At 41.0% G+C, this 19847-nt stretch overlaps 1 pseudogene; it reads right to left on the bottom strand.

Annotated features, from left to right (window-relative positions):
* LOC111981606 (GEM-interacting protein-like) overlaps nucleotides 1–19847 on the bottom strand; it is a 59365-nt pseudogene that overhangs the window by 37885 nt on the left and 1633 nt on the right.

The following is a 19847-nucleotide window of genomic DNA, read 5'->3' as shown; positions in this document are numbered from 1 at the left end:
AAAGCAGGGCCCTATAGCCTACTGTGCATGGCAGAGTTCTAGAGGGAGATCGAGAGTGGGTTCAAATAGTATTTGTTTTCCGTCAAACCATTTTCTCTTAAATGATGGAGACTGACATCCCTGACTTGATGGTTTCAAGAGCTTAATTAAAAAAWATATATGTTTCACGAATGGCACACACCAACACGCAAAATGGAGGATGAGTTCAGGAGGTTCACTGATCCTGCACTGACTGGGAGGATGTAGCATGCTCACACACACGCATGCTCACACACACACACACACACACACACACACACACACACACACACACACACACACACACACACACACACACACACACACACACACACACACACACACACACACACACACACACACACACACACACACACACACACACACACGTTTGTTGTATTGTCCTTGTAGGGACCAAACAATTGATTCCCATTCAAAATCCTATTTTCCCTAACCCTTAACCCTTAATCCTAACCCCTAACCCCTAAGCCTAAACCTAACCCCTAAGCCTAAAATAGCCTTTTTCCTTGTAAGGAATGGCAAAACATGTCCAAACATGTTCCCTGAAACATTTTCTCACCTCCTTTTCTACCCAAATGGATGGTTTCCCAGACCCAGATGGAGACTATTCTCCATTGAGCATGCTTTGGTCCAGGAGTAGGCTTAATCTGAGCACTGAAAACTGGCCCAAATGATAACAATCTTCAGTTTTCTCTTGTTGTTACTCACCTGGGGTTTTGGAGTGCTCCTTCTCATTAACTTCGGGTTCTTCTTCCCTCTCCATCTCTATTTGAGACTAAATATCACAAGTACACCTAGCCCCAAACCAGCATCTACCGCAGAAACCCCATCAATCTTCCCCGCTCCACCAGCAACGTTCCATCAACCTTCTATCAATCAATCTATCAATTCCATCAACGTTAGCAATGCGTACTCATACACATGACAAACAGCAGCTACAGAGCAGGAAATGGGCTCGATTTCCTCTAGTTGCACTCAATCACACTAACATTTGACTAGCACAATGCTGCTGTCTGGTAAAGTGCCTGGGTCTGACCCTTCTCTTCTTGTTCTCTCAGAGTTCTCTTCCTCTAGTGCAGAGCGAGGTTGGCCAATACGGTTTCACCATCATGAGAAGAGGAAGTGTGACTCTGTCAATCTAGGTCACACCTAGGTTGTCATACCGAACGTAGCTAGATATGTGTGAGAGGGTGGAGGAGGAAAAAGAGAGAAAGTGAGCTTGCCTCTGTGTTATACTGTTGTGTTGTGACCTCTGTGTTATACTGTTTGTGTTGTGACCTCTGTGTTATACTGTTTGTGTTGTGACCTCTGTGTTATACTGTTTGTGTTGTGACCACTGTGTTATACTGTTTGTGTTGTGATCTCTGTGTTATACTGTTTGTGTTGTGCAGATGTTCAGAGATCAAACTTTGATCTCTAAAATGATCTCTCTCATGGGTGTTGAAAGCTGAATGATATTGATACTACATTTGAGGCGGCAGGTTGCCTAGTGGTTAGAGTGTTGGGCCAGTAACCAAAAGGTTGCTGGATCGAATCCCCGAGCTGACAAGGTAAAAATCTGGTGTTCTGAACAAGGCAGTTAACCCACTGCTCCCAGGTAGGCCATCATTGTAAATAATATTTTGTTCATAACTGACTTGCCTAGATAAATAAAGGTTAAATAAAAAATGCACATCTCTGCAATTGAACATCAACCTCTTGAGATTACAGTCCTCACCAGTGTTGCAGTAGGCAGTAAACATATTGAAATGGGTATACTAATTGTACCTTTAATAACTGTGTCCAATAACAACATAGGTTTTCTTTTTCTGTTGCATTTTGCTACAGTGTGACCTACACAACCCATGATAGTGAGGTAAGAATGTCCAGGAGATATATTCTAGAGGCTGAGACTGACTGACCTGTGAGGGAGAGATGCAGCATGGTGAGGGCGTGGCTGACTGGAGGTCGACCCATGGATGGGTAGCATTCCGACAGGGGCTGGAGAGACTGCTGTAGGGCCTGGAGCCCCATGGACACATTTAGCTGGTTAGGACCACCCAGCTCTGGGAAGGAGAGGGGGAATGAGGGAGGGAAAGAGAGAGAGAAAGAGAAAACATGTAGATTGAGAGAGAAAGAGAGAGAGAGAAGAAAAACCTCAGTCGCACAATTGGTATTATGCACTGTAGAAAATGTAATCAAATAAAAGTTGTCTGTGTGTGTGTGTGTTTGTGTGGTAAACACTATATAAACGTTTCTATAGTCAATTGGCACAGTGGCGACCCGTCATTCAGGGCAGGGGGGGCAGAGTAGCAATTACTGGCAGGGCCACTCAAGGATATTTAGAGACCTGTCCCGAAGCCAATCCTGTGTTGTCTTGGCTGTATGCTTAGTGTTGTTGTCCTGTTGGAAGGTGACCCTTCGCCCCAGTCTGAGCTCCTGAGCGCTCTGGAGAAGGTTTTCATCAAGGATCTCTCTGTACTTTGCTCCGTTCATCTTTGCCTCGAGCCAGACTAGTCTCCCAGTCCCTGCCGCTGAAAAACACCCCCACAGCATGATGCTGCCACCACCATGCTTCACCTTAGGAATGGTGCCAGGTTTCCTCCAGATGTGATGCTTGGCATTCAGGCCAAAGAGATCAATCTTAGTTTCATCAGACCAGAKAATCTTGTATCTCATGGTCTGAGAGTCTTGAGGTGCCTTTTGGCAAACTCCAAGCGGACTGTCATGTGCCTTTTACTGAGGAGTGGCTTCCATCTGGACACTACCATAAAGGCCTGATTGGTGAAGTGCTGCAGAGATGGTTGTCCTTCTGGAAGGTTCTCCCATCTCCACAGAGGAACTCTGGAGCTCTGTCAGAGTGACCATCGGGTTCTTGGTCACCTCCCTGACCAAGGCCCTTCTCTCCAGATTGCTCAGTTTGGCCGGGCGGCCAGCTCTAGGAAGAGTCTTGGTGGTTCCAAACTTCTTCCATTTAAGAATGATGGAGGCCACTGTGTTCTTGGGAACCTTCAATGCTGCAGAAATGTTTTGGTACCCTTCCCCAGATCTGTGTCTCGACACAATGCTGTTTCGGAGCTCTACGGACAATTCCTTCGACTTCATGGCTTGGTTTTTGCTCTGACATGCACTGTCAACTGTGGGACCTTATATAGACAGGTGTGTGCTTTTCCAAATCATGTCCAATCAATTGAATTTACCACAGGTGGACTCCAATCAAGTTGTAGAAACATCTCAAAGATGATAAGTGGAAACTGGATGCACCTGAGCTCAATTTCGAGTCTGAATACTTATGTAAACAAGGTATGTTTTTTTAAACATTTTTATACATTTGCAGAAATATCTAAAAACGTGTTTTCGCTTTGCCATTATGGGGTAGTGTGTGTTGATTTCGGAGTATTTATTTTTATTTAATCCATTTTAGAATAAGGCTGTAACATAACAAAAAAAAGTCAAGGGGTCTGAATACCTTCCGAAGGCACTGTATATTTTATATATTTTTTGTAGTTGCTTGTTTTGCATGTTATATTGGCATTAATAGGTGTCACACATCAGTCTGCAAACTGTAAAAATATATATATATATATTGAGTTAAAAAATCTGGATACAAACATGATCTCCTTTTTGATTTTTTGAGTAAGGCACCTCCAAAATGCTGGTGATACACCTGCCCTGAATGATGGGTCGCCACTGGTTTAGTGGCTTTGCTGGCATGCATCTAAAAACAATTGGGTATGGCCTACCAAGATTTACATGCTAAAATCAACACTGAATTGGCATATCAGACAGTATGCCTACTGGCCCTGCAACTTGCATTGGAATCAGAAGTAGGATGGCGACCCCTTGAGGCGTGCCCGGAAGTCGCATGAAGTAAGCAAGTTCTTGAATGGTTTGAAAGTCGAACAATCATGACCCTGCTTGGGCCCACTGGGAAACAACTAGGTCCATTACCAAGTGCATAAAATCCCATCTTATTCGGTTTAAACTGCAATATTACACTTCCTATTTAAGTCCTTCATAGTCACAAAATTTGAGATGTGCGTAGCTCATGCAGTACGGAGCTCAATTTGGCCTCTGCGTGTCTCCGGATGCTCCGCAATTGCGTCACACCATCCATATGGCGCCTCCGAACACATTTTCATATGAAGCATAAATTGTCTCTTAACCATAGGCACTCCGTTACGTTGCGCTGGATGTCTTACATTTCAATGGGGACGTCCACAACGCAACAGAGTGGAATCCGAACGAACCATTGCAGTTGAAGGCTCCGTTGCGATACAGACGCAGCATACTATGCATTTTTCCAACCTTTGCCCCATCTTCAGTTAATAAAAGCCAATTGATGCTTCATCTGATAATGTGGTCAGAGGCGCCATATGGATGGTGTGACACAATTGCGGAGCCTCCGGAGGCATGAAGAGGCCAAATTGAGCTCTGTACCTCTCGAATTTTGGATCAATGAGGAGGGCTCCTTATAGTTACGCATTGACATGATTGGTTGGCGGTAGGTGAGGGCGTGAGGTCGGGTATAAACACAAACTCACTTCCTTGACAACTTCCTTCACAACAGCTCTGCGCTGCTCCGCAAAGCGCAAGAAGTATGAATGGCCTGACTTCTGCCATATCACCATAAAATGCTATACGGTCAATGCAGATGTCAGATTGAACATGCAGCGCCTTTAATGTCCATATACAGAATGTGGTTACTACATACCACATCAAGTACATTCTGCGCCCACTACACGTCACTTACTACATGTCGCGCCCACTGCCATTGAGCTGCTGTAGCGCAGTCTTTGGCCCACATTTCAACACACTAACGTTAAGTGTCGGTGCAACGTTGGATGCCAACCGACGAAAAAAACTATCGAAGGAGGCTGCTAGCTAGCTAAGGCTTCGCCGCCCGCCTACCGAGCACTGCGTTCCCGCAGTTCTGTTAACATTACGGTGAGGGAAGTAGTTAGCTAGTGTAGCCAACCCACTCGCGTGGCACTGCGCGGGTAGTGTTTAACCTGGCCATAACGTTAAAATAACCGGGAAAGCAGTGCTTGACAGCTAGGGGCCTGTGGGGCCAAATTGAGCTCTATACTGCATCACCATGTGCCACCCAAATGTTGTACCAATGCGGAGGGCTCCATATAGCTATTGACATGATTGGTTGACCGTAGGTGGGGGCGGGAGGTCATATATAAACACAAACTCACTTCCCTGAAAGCTTCCTTCACAACAGCTCTTCACAACAGCTGAAGCGCAGGAAGTGTGCATGCTTTAAAAAAAAAAATTAAATGCGGAGGGCTCCATATAGCTATTGACATGATTGGTTGACAGTAGGTGGGGGCGGGAGGTCCTATATAAACACAAACTCACTTCCCTGAAAGCTTCCTTCACAACAGCTGAAGCGCAGGAAGTGTGCATGCTTTTATTTWTTTWWTTTTTTTACGGTTAGTATGAGTATCTTTTTTATTTTTTATTTTATTAACAACAAATCAATACAGAAAGTACATAAGGGAACACAAGTATATATAGATTATATATAATGGACAATCGAGCTAGGGGGTACAATATCACATTACAATTACACAAGGACCTTAAGGGACATACATACACTTACAATTCTAACAGCTTTTTTGTTAGTAGAGTATTTAACTGTCTTAAAATACAGTTCAATTTCTTTTTGTAGGGTAAGAAAATGTGTTTTTTTGTTTGTAAATTTACATTTGTGTATATGAAATTTGGCCAAAAGAATAATGAAGTTAATTACATAAAAATGTTTCAGCTTATTTCTATCGTATGTAAAGAATCCAAGCAGTACATCTCTCCACAATAGTGTAAAATCTTCATAAATGTGTTCAATTATAAATCTACTGATGTCTTGCCACAGTTTTCTTACATGAATACAATGCCAAAAAAGATGCAACACGGTTTCTGGGTGGTCATTACAAAAGGAGCAATTTGAGTTGATGTTCTCCTTAAACTTCTTCATATAGTGGTTGGCAGGATAATATTTATGACATTTTTTAAAGGAAACTTACTTAATTTTGTTAACAAGTAGGTATGTGTGTGGCAACATCCAAACTTTTTTCCAACAGATATTATCAATAAATCCATTCAAATAAGGCATGACATAAGGTACAACATACAACATCCTGCTGAAACAAGGTTCGTATCGCTCTGTTGTTGAATGGACCAAAAGAGAAACAAATATTTCCTACTGATGAGTCAACAGGGTCAATAGAAGGTAGGCTCTGAGGGTCAGGTCTTGACACGTTCCTGAATAACAGAGACACACCTGAGGGAATGGCGTCTAAAACAATTGCAAAATCTTTAGGTGTTACAGGGACCTTGTAAAGTGATAAGAATTCCTTATAACTGAGTAAAAGACCYTCTGCATTTACCAGTTGGCTCACCAATAGGATATTATTTCGGAACCAATATTCTRAAAACAAAGAAGTATTTTTATACAATATATCCYGATTATTCCATATATAATAYMTGTGTGGAGAAAAATTGTGTTTATAAATKAAGGACCATGACAAGAAAACCTGCCGATGAAAAGCAGAAAGTTTCACTGRAATTTTGTCAATATTATAATTGCAAAACAACATGAAGTTAAGGCCACCAAAAGTAGAGAAGACATGATGAGGAATAACATTCCAGATAGAAGTGGGTCTTCTTAGGAATTGTTTTATCCAATTGATCTTAAAAGTATTATTTAAAGTAGTAAAGTCCAGAAAATTCAGTCCCCCATTCTCATAAGTGTTCATTACAACAGTTTTCCTAATGTAATGGGTACGGTTTCTCCAAAGAAAGTTGAAAAGCATCTGGTCTATCTCCTTGCTTATTTTACTGTCAAGGTATAAAGATAGAGCACCATATGTTAGTCTAGAGATACCTTCAGCCTTGGTTATTAGGACTCTACCTTTTAAAGATAAGTCCCTCTGTAGCCATTGATTTAGCTTCTTCTGGGTATTTTTAATAAGAGGGTTAAAATTTAGTAAGCCTCTAGACTTCTGATCCTTTGTAATGGTTATGCCTAAATATATAACTTCTTCTTTTACTGGAATACCATAATATGAAGATGTCACACAATCTTTGACAGCTATGAGTTCACATTTATTAATGTTAAGGTATAGACCAGACGCTTTGGAAAAGGATTGTATCACATTGATCGATATGGGAATTTGGTTAGCGTCTTTCAGAAAAAGTGTAGTATCATCAGCCAGCTGGCTTATAATAATTTCTTTACCAGCTATGGAAATACCTTGTACAGGACTATTATTTAAAGAATTTGCAAGAAGTTGGGTGATTAATAAAAACAGGTATGGGGAGATAGGACAACCTTGCCTAATTCCTCTCTTTAACTCAAATCTAGGTGAGGTGCCATATTTCAATTTGATAGAGCTGTTACCATTTGCATAGAGAGTCTTAATAGCCTTACAGAAAAAATCCCCAAAGCCAAGTCTCTCAAGGGAGTGGAAGAGAAACTGATGCTCTACTGTGTCAAATGCCTTATAAAAATCTAAAAATAATATGAAGCTATCCTCAGTTATTAGGTCTGAGTARTCAAGTATGTCTAATACTAGTCTGACATTGTTAGAAATATGTCTGTTCCTCATGAAGCCAGACTGTGTTTCATCAATGATTGCATCCAGGACTTCTTTAATTATTTTTGCAAGTAGTAATCTTATAGTCATTATTAAGAAGACAAATTGGATGCCAGTTATCGATGAGCAGCACTTATTTTTTAGGCTTAGGTATCAGTGTTATTAACTCCTGACTCATTGTAGGAGGGAGAACATTGTTTTTAATACTCTCTAAAAATACTTCAAATAGGAAGGGAGCTATTTGCTCGGAAAATAATTTGTAAAATTCTGATGTAATTCCATCAACACCTGGTGATTTATTGTTCTTTAGATGTTTGATAGACTCTATAATCTCTTCAACTTTGATGGGTTCATCACACTGTTTAGATTCTATATCACTGATAGAGTGAACATTATTCAGTGAGTTAAAAAACATATCTGTGGATTCCTGACAGTACGTAGAGCTATACAATTTTCTGTAAAAATTGCTACAGTATTTAGCGATTAATTTTTGGTAATCTGTAATAACACCATCAATGTTTCATTTATGGATAGTGTTATTTTTAGAGTGAAATTTCTCAAGTCTAAAGAAATAGGATGAATTCTGTTCCCCCTCAATCCATTTTTTCCTAGATCTAATAAAGGCTCCTTTTGCTTTTAATCTATATATATTATCCAGTTTATTTTGTAACTCAATTAGTTCCAACTTCTCCTCCCCCGAGAGGCCGGCTGGGGACCTCTGAGAAAGGGAAGTTATCTTAATGATCACCTTTTCCCCCTCAGCTCTTCTGGTCTTAGCAAGATTACTACCATATTTGCTGAGGTATTTGGACACCTCAAATTTAAAGAGCTCCCAGTTCTTGCAATAAGATTTTTCTTCACAAGCCCTTTCCCAAAAGTGTGAGAGCAGATCTTTAACCTCAAATTTAACTATATCATTATTTAATAATGAGCTATTTAGCTTCCAGTAGGATGCTCTGCCAAGGTTAGTATCAGGGGTAAATATTTTTATATCAATGTAAATGGCCCTATGGTCTGTGAGGGGAGTAGTACAGATATTTGTAGTAACACACTCACTATCAATACATTTGGATATAAGCCAAAGATCTATTCTGGATTGTCTGGAACCTGTTTTGTTACTCCAAGTGAATGATCTGTCGGCCGGAAACCTCTCTCTCCATATATCAGTAAGATCAAACTTTTCCATAAAAAGTATTAAACCCAAATCCTGATTGGTTGGTCTACCTGGGGGCCATCTATCAGTTGAATTATCTATAGTAATGTTAAAGTCCCCTCCTATCAATAATAACGAATTGGGAAATTTAGATAACCAATGAAGTATCTGTTTCTCTATAGATTCAAGCAATTCATCATTCTCATGTTTGGTGTTGTACCCGTAGAAGTTTACAGTAATGAGCGTAATGTCATTGTAACTGATCACAAGACAAATAAAGTGACCAAAGGGATCACATTCCGAGTGTAGAATATTACCACCAAAGGTATTTTTCATTGTAGTGACACCAGCGGACCGTTCAGATCCATGGGAAAGCCAAATATCGTTGCCCCACTGTGACCTCCAGAAGTTGGCATCAGCCGAAATTGAGTGAGACTCTTGAAGAAAGCAAAAATCTGTTCGAAATTGTTTAGCAAATAAAAATAAGGCCTTGCGCTTCACATTGTTTCGTAACCCCCTAGCATTAAGAGAAACTAAAGACAAAGACAAAACAACAAACATTATATAAAAGTATAAACTGTAGTAGGATCAGTCAGACGTAGGAGCAGTGAACGTAAATGATAAGAAACTGAGATCTGCACCATTTAAGTCAATTTAAAGTGAAAATAGCTTATTCCATAAACTTTGAGCTAGACGTTACCCGGCTTTGAAATTCAACTCAACTGAAAATTATGTTCAAGACCAAACCAAGGGTTCTTGTAGTAAGAGAGACTAAAAACCCTCTTTAGTGTAATCAGGAACTATTCTGAGAAATAAAATACAAAATAATAAATGAAATAAAAGGGTACCTACTATTTTAATTGCATATGAAAACGGATCATAAAATAATTTATTATTATTATTATTTATTTTTTTACATATACACGTTCCTAAGATCTTTTTTGGGGAAATAAGTATTAATAACTAAATGGAACAATAACCGTGTAAAGTCAGAGCAGACCTGTATGCCCTTTAAAACAGTATCTTAGTTACTGTATACATAAAAAATAAATACAGCTTTCAATCTTCTTCGTAAGTTTGTAAACAAAATAGATCTTCTGGTCATACAAGAACAAACTAATAAATTGAAGTACCTGAGTATTCCTGAAAAATAGTCACCTGATGCTTGTTAGGTAAACAACATAAGGAAAATGAGAATACCATGGCTGAAACCATCAACCTGTTCCTTCTGGTGAGATTTTAGGGAGGAATATGGATTTCTGAACTGTTGATGAAGCCTCGTCCTCTAACGAAGTAAGCAGCCTTTCCCTCATTTCGTGCTATCTTGATCGTTGGCCACAACTTGTTCCTTCTTTCTATGTCCTCCGGGCTGAGATGCTCGGCGAAACGCATACCATGGCTCTGAAGGAAGGCGTTCTTCCTAGCAGCTTTCCAGACAGCATCCCTGTAGAATCTGGCAGTGAAGAGGATGATGATACCCGTTGGTCTTGAATCGTTTTGCTGTTGCTTCTTGCCGAGGCGATGCACAACGTCGATGGTATCACCAACTTTGTTCTTCTCTGCAGGCATAACTTCTTGGCAGATGCGGATGGCCTCTCCTCGCACATCTTCATTCTCCACCTCTGGCAAGCCGTAGAGTCTCAGGTTCCATCTTCTTGTGTATTGTTCCAGATCAGTGAGACGTCTATGGTAGACATTGTTATTCTTATCCACCTTTTCCACACCTTTTTCAACTTTTGCCACTCTCGTTTTCACATCCTCGATTTCACCACATGCAAACTCCACAGTCTTTTTCAAGCCTTCGATAACCATGGTGTTCGCGCCAACCCTTTTCCCAATGGCGTCAGACCTGGAGTTGATGAGTAGGGAGAGGGTAGCCACGATGTCAGAGTTCATGTTGGGTTTTTTGGAGGGTGGAGGTTTGCAGGGAGTAAACGGTAAAGAGAGGAATTCGTCATCCTCAACAGCATTCGAAAGCATGATATTATCCATAGAGCAAGCGTAGTTATGGCAGTTGTCTATAAGCACGTTTCTCTCTTGTTGATTAGCAATAGAGCGGCTAACTTCTTTCTTTCTTTGTCACGACTTTGCATGGACATGCCGAAATAAATTATCCAATTATTATTCCAGTAACAGGAAAGGTCTTATATCTTGAACAAATAAAAATAGTAATGACTGTAAACTTGTTTTTTTTCACAATCTTTCTGAAGTTTGGTACGGAGCTCTGTAAAAAAGCGTCAGTTCAAACCGCCATCTTGGCACCTCAACTCAAGTATGAATGCCCTGACTTCTGAAGTGGCCATAACACCGTAAATGCTAAACAGCCAATGCAGATGTCAGATTGACCATGCAGCACCTTTAATCATCACCAATGTTTATATATTTCTTAATTCCATTCTTTTACTTTTAGGTTTGTGAGTATCGTGTGCAGTGATTGTTGTGAATTGTTAGATATTACTGCACTGTTGGAGCTAGAAACACAAGCCTTTCGCTACACTCGCAATAACATCTGCTAAACATGTGTATGCAACCAGTCAAACTTGATTTGATTTGAATCCATTCCCAAGTCAGTGTATGATGCCGCATTCACGTGAGAGTGGGAACTAGGAAACTCGGAAATGTCCGACTTACTAATTGGTTGTAGTTATACACGTCCCGCGTTCAACCAGTTAGCAAGTCGAGAAAACTGCAGATTTTCCTAGAAAATACATCATGTCATGATTCCAAAGCTATATGATATTACAGAGAACAAGTTCATTATCTCACATCTCAGAAAATATTTGTAATCGTGTACTTGTTGTTAACGAAATTCATGCTAATGTTCGGTTTTTGAGCTAGCGCCCAATTGACTCCCATTCACTCCTTGAAGGAGAGCTCTCCTTGTCCCAGAATCGCATAGAATGCACCACGCGGCCCATTGACGACGCATGGGCAAAGTACACAATGGGTGTTAATACGATTGCTATCTCATCAAAAGTATCTCCACAGACAAAAGGGGAAAGGGGTTAGTATCTCTGGTCCAGCCAGAGTCCACCGATGAACCTAACCACAGAAAATGATGAGAATATGTGGTTTTCGGTGATGGCTTTATGGGATAGCTAGCAACTTGTAAACAATTACCCATTCCTATAAGTGAGTACTATTTTAAAAGTAATGTTAAATAATAAACTTTGGCTATTAAGCCAATTATATTATATGAGAGTTGCCTCCCGTTTAAGTTTATTGTGATGGTAATGACATTTGTTTTTGATGATAATTGTTAGGTGGAGGTCGCTAGCTACAGTGGTATCAAAGATTTTTTATAAATAAATCAAGATGGACCAGAGCCTGTCAATTCCAATGGGAGCAAATTAATCAGTGGGAAGAGCAATGACGTATGAGGTGGGCAGAGCCAAGCACGAGCCTATTGGCGCATTCTAGCATTTATTTGCCTATTAACCGTTAGGGAACACCTACTCTGAAATGTAATAACTCAATTCGCCCTTGCACCCTTTCTAAACAACGCAAATTTGTAAAACTTTGGCAACGGGTAAAGTCTACAAAACGCAGTCCACTCTGTTTGTTACACATTTTTGTTTTGGAAATAGAAAACTGTTTGGAGATCAAATGTTTCAGTGATGAGAAAATTTGCAGAATGTCAGCAGAAATTGATCTCGCTCCATCTTCTCCAACAGCAGGCCAATGGGCTTCCTTTCATCGCCATATTTGGTAGTGAGTGGAAACGGCAACCGGATGCTTGACATTTATACGTCAATTAAATATCTAGCTCATTGTTCGTCGGGGGACAGTTATGCGACTGCTCATGCTCTCAAAATGTCGGCGCCAGGAAAATACACATTTCCCGAGGTGAGCAGGAGGAATGGAGGAGGATAAAAGAGGAAGAAGAGGTGGAAGAGAATGAGGAAAGCAGAGGTTGGATATGAATCTGAGGAAGATGGCGATACAAATGGAGACGGGCGTCGAAGAAGATTGGTCTCAAGTGAAAACAGAGTGAGACCTGGAGGAGATTGGTGTCAAGTGAAAACAGAGTGAGACCTGGAGGAGATTGATGTCAAGTGCAAACAGTGAGTTCTTGAGGTAAAATGGAAGTGAATGAGGGTGAGTTAAGTGAGGTGGAAGGTGTGGTGAAGAGCTCGGACCCCGAGCCTGGCATCAATGGACATGATAAAGAAGAATCTGGTCCAGTAGAAGTGACATTTTTGGAGAAAGTGGATCCTTGGCTTTTGGTGGATCCATTTGTGGTTTCAGGGTGGATGGGAAAGGAGTTGGGTGCAGTTGAATCAGTGAAGGTAACCTGTAGTGGACTTATGATATTTGTTTGTGTTTCTTCTGACCAGAGGGAGCGGGTGCTCCGTGTCACGCAACTTGGGTCAAAATCAGTTTTTTGCTTTGCTCTTGGGAACAGGGCACCGATGAAATTAGTGATTTCTGGGGTAGCGTTAAGTGTGAAGGTGGAGCAATAGAAGTTGAAGTTTCCTGGTGTTTGTGATGCCTGCCGTTTGGTGCAAAGCAGACCCGGTGGTGAGCGTGGTGAAATAGAGAGATTCACTGTCAGTCCTTTTGAGTTTTGAGTCAGTCTTTACCCGACAAAGTCATGTTAGGATATCCAGTACATTCGGAAAGTATTCAAACCCCTTCCCCTTTTCCACATTTTGTTATGTTACATAGCCTTATTATAACATTTATTTAAAAAAATACATTCCCCTGATCACTATACACACAATACCCTATAATTACAAAGCCTTAAAAAAAATTGAAATATAATATTTACATAAGTATTTCAGACCCTTTACTCAGTACTTTGTTTAAGCACCTTTAGCAGCGATTACAGCCTTGAGTCTTCTTGGGTATGATGCTACAAGCTTGGCACACCTGTTTTGGGGAGTTTCTCCCATTCTTCTCTGCAGATCCTCTCAAGCTCTGTCAGGTTGGATTGGGAGCGTCGCTGCACAGCTATTTTCAGGTCTCTTCAGAGATGTTCAATCGGGTTCAAGTCCAGACTCTGGTTGGGCCACTCAAGACATTCAGAGACCTGTCCCRAAGCCACTCCTGTGTTGTCTTGGTTGTGTGCTTAAGTCATTGTCCTGTTGGATGGTGAACCTTCACCCTGTCTGAGGTCCTGAGCGCTCTGGAGCAGGTTTTCATCAAGGATCTCTCTGTACTTTGCTTCGTTCATATTTCCCTTGATTCTGACTAGTCTCCCAGTCCCTGCCACTGAAAAACATTCCCACAGCATGCCACCACCATGCTTCACCGTGGGATGGTGCCAGGTTTCCTCCGGACATGACGCTTGGCATTCAGGTCAAAGAGTTCAATCTTAGTTTCATCAGACCAGAGAATCTTGTTTCTCATGGTCTGAGATTCCTTTAGGCAAATTCCAAGTGGGCCGTCATGTGGAGCTCTGTCAGAGTGACCATCGGGTTCTTGGTCACCTCCCTGACCAAGGCCCTTCTCCCCCGATTGCTCAGTTTGGCCGGGCGGCCAGCTCTAGGAAGAGACTTGGTGGTTCAAAAAGTCTTCCATTTAAGAATGATGGAGGCCACTGTGTTATTTGGAACCTTCAATAATGCAGAAATGTTTTGGTACCCTTCCCCAGATCTGTGCCTCAGCACAATCTTGTCTCGGAGCTCTACGCACAATTCCTTCGACTTCATGGCTTAATTTTTGCTCTGACATGCACTGTCAACTGTGGTACCTTATGTAGACAGGTGTGTGCTTTTCCAAATCATGTCTAATCAATTGAATTTACCACAGGTGGACTCCAATCAAGTTGTAAAAATATTTCAAGGATGATCAATGGAAACAGGATGCACCTGAGCTCAATTTCGAGTCTCATCGCAAAGGGTCTGAATACTTATGTAAATAAGATTTCAATAAAAAWTTTTTTACCTGTTTTGGCTTTGTCATTGTGGGGTATTCTGTGTAGATTGATGATGAAAATGTTTTATTTACTCCATTTTAGAATAAGGGAAAGGGTCTGAATACTTTCCAAATGCACTGTATCAGTTCTTGTTAGAGCTTTTGTGCCGAATCCACTGCGCTGTTTATTGTCATGTCGCTGCAGTGTATCGATGGGAGATTCTAAGATGTGGGAAGTGTACAGGAGGGCATGGGATAGAGGATTGTGTAGTTTTGGTGGATAAAATTGTGTGTGTCAACTGTTGCTGGGGATCGGAAGTGTCAGGTATGAGAGAAGCAGGTTATGGTGGCTAGAGTCTGAGTAGTGCAGAAGGTGTCATATGCTGAGGCAGTAAAGAAAGTAGAGGAGGATGGGTCAAGGGTGAGGATCCCCGTGAGTAGTAGATCTGTGCCAGCACAGAGGGATAAGCCAACGAGTGATTTATGCTTCAGTAAGGTTGGCTTCTTAGTGTTCATTGCAATGGTTATCAACTGTAGAAATGGAACATAAATCACAGAAAATAGATGTGGTGGCAGCTGCAGAGAAGTATTTGGGTATACGAGATTTGACTTCAGAAGAGTTACAGGATGTGTTGAGTGGTGGTGTCCCGTCCTCCCAGGCCGGTGGCATGGTGCTGAAGCAGGAAGGGTCAAAGTAGTGGAATGGGGTTGTGGGTTTTTAATGAGTGTAGGGTTAGTTGGAACTGTGTTTTTTTAGTATTCTTTTTTTATATCACAAAGTATAATGGATTTATATTATAGTGCTGTTGGGGGCGGTAATGCAACATCTTGAATGCTAGCCGCCGTTAAACCCCAAAGAAGATGAACGGCTCACTGTTCTATCTGTGGTGGCATCTTCAATCTTGCCTAGCCGCTCTGCAAGCTAGCTTGACTTACTATAAAGTTAGAGAAACAAGTTGAGGAAAACATATTTTGTTATCTTACTGGTCTGTGCAGCCTATATGGCTGCAGCATGCACATAAAATCAATACTTATTTTGTTCATTAAACAGACAAGATACAGTCAACACATGCAATTTAAAAAAATATTTATACACATATATATATATATATACACTGTACACACACACACACACACACACACACACACACACACTACCATTCAAAAGTTTGGGGTCACTTTGAAATTTCCTTGTTTTCCATGAAAACATACATGAAATTAGTTACAGAATCAATAGGAAATATAGTCAAGACGTTGACAAAATTATAAATAATGATTTTTAAATGAAATAATAATTGTGTCCTTCAAGCTTTGCTTTCATCAAAGAATCCTTCATTTGCAGCAATTACAGCCTTGCAGACCTTTGGCATTCTAGTTGTCAATGTGTTGAGGTAATCTGAAGAGATTTCACCTCATGCTTCCTGAAGCACCTCCTGAAACACCTCCCACAAATTGGATTGGCTTGATGGGCACTTCTTACGTACCATACGGTCAAGCTGCTCCCACAACAGCTCAATAGGGTTGAGATCCGGTGACTGTGCTGGCCACTCCATTATAGACARAATACCAGCTGACTGCTTCTTCCCTAAATAGTTATTGCATAGTTTGGAGCTGTGCTTTGGGTCATTGTCCTGTTGGAGGAAATTGGCTCCAGTTAAGTGCCGTCCACAGGGTATGGCATGGCGTTGCAAAATGGAGTGATAGCCTTCCTTCTTCAAGATCCCTTTCACCCTGTACAAATCTACCACTTTGCCACCACCAAAGCACCACCAGACCATCACATTGCCTCCACCATGCTTGACAGATGGCGTCATTTTCATTTTTTCTGCGTCTCACGAATGTTCTTCTTTGTGATCCGAACACCTCAAACTTAGATACGTCTGTCCATAACACGTTTTTTCAATCTTCCTCTGTCCAGTGTCTGTGTTCTTTTGCCCATCTTAATCTTTTATTTTTATTGACCAGTCTGAGATATGGCTTTTTCTTTGCAACTCTGCCTAGCAGGCCAGCATCCCGGAGTCGCCTCTTCACGGTTGACGTTGAGACTGGTGTTTTGCGGGTACTATTTAATGAAGCTACCAGTTGAGGACTTGTGAGGCGTCTGTTTCTCAAACTAGACACTCTAATGTACTTGTACTCTTGCTCAGTTGTGCACCAGGGCATCCCACTCCTCTTTCTATTCTGGTTAGAGCCAGTTTGCGCTGTTCTGTGAAGGGAGTAGTACACAGCGTTGTACGAGATCTTCAGTTTCTTGTCAATTTCTCGCATGGAATAGCCTTTAAATATTTTGTCTTGCCCATTCACCCTCTGAATAGCATACATACATAATCAAATTCTCAATTGTCTTAAGGCATAAAAATCCTTCTTTAACCTGTCTCTTCCCCTTCATCTACACTGATTGAAGTGGATTCAACAGGTGGCATCAATAAAGGATCATAGCTTTCACTTGTATTCACCTGGTCAGTCTATGTCATGGAAAGATAGGAGTTCCTAATGTTTTGTACACATGGTGTATATTTTATAGCAGGCTAAGAACATAATGAAATAAAACAGAATAAAATACAAATAATATTTTTCAACATGTGGAACCGCTGTCATATAAAAAAAAGGGGTATTTTGAAACAGAGCCCAAGCAAGCCTGTGGTTTTATGATCCTCGTTTCATCTCCTTTCTACCCTCACTCTGCTTCGTTAGGGAGCAGGCATAGGCTCAAACATTGAGTGTCTTCATCATGATACCGATTCAAAAATAATAGCAATCTATTTTTCCCAAAAGCATTTGAGTCTCATGAACATATTTAACAACCTCTGTGGGCCTATCCGCTCGATCAAGCAAAAAATAATAGGCCTACAGTTGATTTAGGCTACATTATCGCATGCTAAATATTTCTGATCAGTGATAGATGATCAAGCAAATAAATGAGCTATACCACATCCACTTATTTGCTCAGACAGAGAATGAGCTAAATATAGGCTACAGACAGAGATTCAGTTCAACAAAATCATATTGATTGATTAAGACAGGCTTTTAGTTGGCAGTAGGCTATAGGCCTGGGCTAAGCGACTGAAGAGAAAGAAATAATTAACTTGTTAAGGTAGCCTGCATAACATGCTGGCAAAAAGTTCTGATCACTGCTAATAAATGAGCCAACCGGACCAGATGATCATGAGCAGCACTCGCCTCCATTTAGCTAACATTTCCACAGCCTAATTGTAGCCTAACCCAGGGGTTCCCAAACTTCTTCGCTCGGGCACCCATTCCAGCATTTGGGAACGTCCCGCGCCCCCCTCCCACATCTATTTATATGGGCACAAGCACTGTTCATGACACAAACTGTTCACACACACACACACCTCTTGTTGGTGGAGAGAATTTTGAAGGTTTAAAGCTTATTTCCTGCAATTCTCCACATTTTGTCATGGGGTGCAAAGAAAATGTTGCAGTTTTAAAGCAAATGTTCTTGCAATTCTATACATTCTATACATTTTGCCATGTTTAATGTGTATTCAAGTGATATTTGAGTGACAGAAAAATTACAACAATATCTATGTGCTAAAAAAAAAAAAACTGAATAAAAAATGGGTTAGTTGATATGGACACTTCTGACAAGTTATAAATAGCTGTCTAGAGTATTAATGAATAAACATGACAAGAGGAAAACTGATTATGCACTACCCAATTTTGAAATTGCACCTTGTATATTCTACTATTACAACTTTCAAGAGTAAGTTGAAAGCAGACCTGAGTTCCTAAAGCCAGACCCCCGTGCCCCCCCCCCACAGTTTGGGAACCACTAGCCCAACCAATGTCCAAACTGAGATTTGGTGAAAAGAAAAATCTGTCATTGATTGGTGCTGAAATACACGAGTGGACTATTGTTTCAATCAAATGCATTAATCATTTTCTGTACATTTGAGTGTTTTGTCCTTCATGTGATTGAATCAAATTCTGTTCTTTACATGCTTACTGACAAAAGCAATCTAAAAGGTTGAGAAATACACTGCAGGCTTTACTGAGGCTGACAAGCAAACTATTAGCCTACCACACAGTAAGAACCTTTGTGGACTCTTAAATCATATCTGTTATAATTCCATGTTGCAGAATCGCAAATAATAATGAGGAAGGTACAAGGGCATGAAATAATGGCAAACAACAGAGCATATGTCATATGCTGCAAAAACACTTATGTACTCACTGCTGCTCATTGACGCACAATAATCCTTCGCTAGATGTAAAATGGAGTGACCAAGACTCCCTCATTGACATATTTATTATTTTAGCTTAGATTAATTCAGACTGGTTTGAGGCAGAAATTGAGTTCAGCAGACAATGTCACCTAAGTGTAATATTTCTGAATGTTATGGGCAGCCAGTGGAGGCTGCTGAGGGGAGGACGGCTCATAATAATCGCTGGAATAGAGTAAATGGAATGGTATCAAACACGTTTGTTTGATACAATTAAATTACAGCCACTACACTCCATTCTAGTCATTATTAGGCTATGAGCCGTCCTCCCCTCAACAGCCTCCACTGATGGCAAAAGTAGCCAGTCTACTTTAGATCTATTCCATTACCCTTTGCAGGCGGAATCCGCCTATCTGATGTAAGACAATGAAGCCATAGGCAGAACTTGACCGCAATCATGACTAGGTCGGTTGGCGGAAATAAAAGTATAGGCTTTTTAAAAACTTTTACAGATGAGCCCTGATTTACATCAATTACAGAAAATACACATCAATATAAATACAAAATGCAAGCAGAAAAAAAACAGCCATAACAAACAAACATTCATCAGTAATAAGGTCCTCAATCAGCTTTCTGAATTGCCCTAGAGCAAGGGGGGGCAAAGCACTTCAATCCGGCTTGTGAGACATAGAAAAAAATATAAAAAAATAACTMTTTTTTCTCCCTAATTTCATGGTATCCAATTGGTAGTTACAGAGCACGATGGGACAAGGAAATCTTGGCCTGCCAAACCCTCTCCTAACCCGGACAACGCTGTGCCAATTGTGCGCCGCCTCATGGGTCTCCCAGTCACGGCCAGCTGTGACACAGCCTGGGATCGAACCCGGGACTGTAGTGACGCTGTGCCACTCGAGAGGCCCCTGCAAATAGATTTTAACAAACAATTGGTCCCCCCAAAAATGCGGCCCTCCGTTGAATTTCAAAATCCAGCCAAAAAGTTTGGCCTCCCTGTCCTGGAGGCACCGAAAA

The sequence above is a fragment of the Salvelinus sp. IW2-2015 genome, linkage group LG20 (assembly GCF_002910315.2).
Source record: "Salvelinus sp. IW2-2015 linkage group LG20, ASM291031v2, whole genome shotgun sequence".
Classification (NCBI taxonomy): Eukaryota; Metazoa; Chordata; class Actinopteri; order Salmoniformes; family Salmonidae; genus Salvelinus; species Salvelinus sp. IW2-2015.
The sequence above is the reverse complement of the archived record's forward strand: the minus strand, read 5'-3'. Positions and strand labels throughout refer to the sequence as shown.